Raw genomic sequence first — 2,216 nt, 5'->3', positions numbered from 1 at the left:
TCCTTCTTACTCAAGACTTGTAGTGTTGTAAACCTGCCTCACAAAATACATTGTAATAACTTTTCTTAAAAAAAAAAAAAAGACTAAGCCTTTACACCATCATTTCTAGTGGCACATTATCTTGGCAATGTCATGCACCACTTCATTTTCTCTATTGTGGCCCCTAATCACTTCATTTGATATCCCTTTTTGACCCACCCATCTCCTTCATATATGGGCATGTCCATAGATTGACAAAGAAAGTTTACATTTTTGAATAAAGATGCAAAGTATGCAAAAACATTAATACTGATGCAAAAAAAAATAATAAAAAAAAGAAAAAAGAAACAAGGCAGAGGAAGGTGTTTTAAGCTCTCCTCGACCAGTTGGAATGGTGGTAACAGAATGATCTGAGATGGGATCTGTGGGGAAAGGGGAAAAAAAATTTACTGCTAAAAAAAGTCAAAAAAAAAAAAAGGAAGACGAAATGAAAAAAGAAAAAGAAAGAAAAAACATCTTTAAAATCAATCCCTGGTTGTAGACAAGTTCTCCAAAACCAGTACCTGGCACCACTCCAACAAACAAATGGGGGAGAAAAGTTCTTCGATTATCTCATAACCTCTGGCCCTTTTACTCTGCCGCCTCTGTTGGGGGCGCTTCTGGACTGCACTCGGGCTGCGCCTCCTGTGACGGGGCTGCGCAGGCAGACGAGGCGCAGGCGGCCGCAGGCTCCTCTGCGGACGCCACCTCCTGCTAAGGGGGCGCGCCAGACCTCGCGGCGGAGGGCGCCTCACAGGCGGCGGCGCTGGCCCCGGCCTCCTCCACCTTCTCTGCGGCCCTGGGCTCCTCGCAGGCGGCTGGCTTCTCTGGCGCGACGGCGGCCTCCTCGGGCTTGGCCTCCTGCGGGTCGCCACCTGCTGCCCCCTCCTCGCCCGCGGCTGTCTCCTCGCTCGGCGCCACCGCCTGCTCCCCGGGGGCCGCTCCCGCCTCAGCTGCGGCAGCCGCGCTCCCGGCGGCCTCGTCCTTGCCGCCCTCCGCGGTGGCACTGGCAACGCCCTCGGCCTCACCGCCCTCTCCCGCCTCCTTCTTGTTCTTCTTGAAGGAGAAGCCACTCAGCTTGAAAGACTTCCTGAAGGAAAAGCGCTTCTTCTTTTTTTTTTTTTTTTTTTCGGGGTCTCGTTGCTGGGCGAGGGTGTGGCCCAGTCCTCGGCCTTGGGCGAAGACGTCGAGGAGGCAGCCGATGCAGCCTCCCCCTCGGTGGCCGTGGGCGAGCCTGGCTCCTGACCTCGCCTTCTGCGGAGGCCTCCTTCTCCACAGGGCCGGCTCCAGCCTCGGGGGCAGCGGCGGCGGCGGCGGCGGCGGGCTCATCTTTCTCGGCCGAGGCAGGGGACGCAGCGCTGCTCAAGGCGGCCACGAGCTCCTCCTTGTCGGCGGCGGGAGCGCTGCCATTGGCCTGCAGCTCCTCATTGGCGCCCAGCTCCGCGGCCGCTGGCGAAGCATCCCCGTTTACTTTCACGTGGCCATTCTCCTGCCCATTCGCTTTGGAAGGCGAGGAGGCCACAGCCACCTCCCCGGGCCTCTCCGCGGCGGCTTCTCCCTTCGCTGCGGTCTTGGAGAACTGGGCACCCATGATGGCTTCTTCAACAAAGAAACTCAACAGATCCAAGAGGGGAAACGAAGAGCCTTGGGTTGGTGTAACGACGGGGCGAGCAGCAACAGCAGCAGCAGCAGCGGCAACGGCAGCGGCGGCACGCACACCGGAGGGAGGGGGTGGGGGTGGTGAGGACAGAACAGAACCGATTAAATACACTCCGATAAAAAATTTTAGTCGAAGAGATCAAAAAGCAGCAGTGCAGGAGGGAGGGAAAAAGGTGGAAAAGTCGAGCACACAAAAAAAGGAGCCCAAGTGTAGTTTTTTTTTTTTTTTTTTTTAAAGAAGTAATTAAAAAAAAAAAAATCCCAGATTTGTAGCCGCAGTGTAGACAAGAGGAAAATGGAGAAATCTCCCTGGTTGCTAATAAGATGCGAGGTCGAAGGCCCAAGTGCCTTAATATATTTTCTGATTCTTAGTTCCTTCCTCTCAGAAAAGTTTTGTTCTTTGTTCCATATTTCACGGCTATTCGTTTGTCATAATTTAAGTGAAAGGCAAAAATGACCCTTTATTTTTTTTCTCTTCAGAGTAACTACAATGACAAGACTGTTGCATGTAGCAGAACTTTAATTGAAGGTTGAGGGGC

The 2,216-nt window shown here is 53.1% G+C and overlaps 1 pseudogene; it reads right to left on the bottom strand.

Moving 5' to 3' along the window:
• Positions 1-609: 609 nt before the first annotated feature.
• Positions 610-1,649, bottom strand: LOC143641026 (myristoylated alanine-rich C-kinase substrate pseudogene; annotated as a pseudogene).
• Positions 1,650-2,216: the final 567 nt, after the last annotated feature.

Source organism: Callospermophilus lateralis, unplaced genomic scaffold (assembly GCF_048772815.1).
Source record: "Callospermophilus lateralis isolate mCalLat2 unplaced genomic scaffold, mCalLat2.hap1 Scaffold_82, whole genome shotgun sequence".
NCBI classification, from domain to species: Eukaryota; Metazoa; Chordata; class Mammalia; order Rodentia; family Sciuridae; genus Callospermophilus; species Callospermophilus lateralis.
This window is presented reverse-complemented; position numbering and strand designations above follow the sequence as displayed.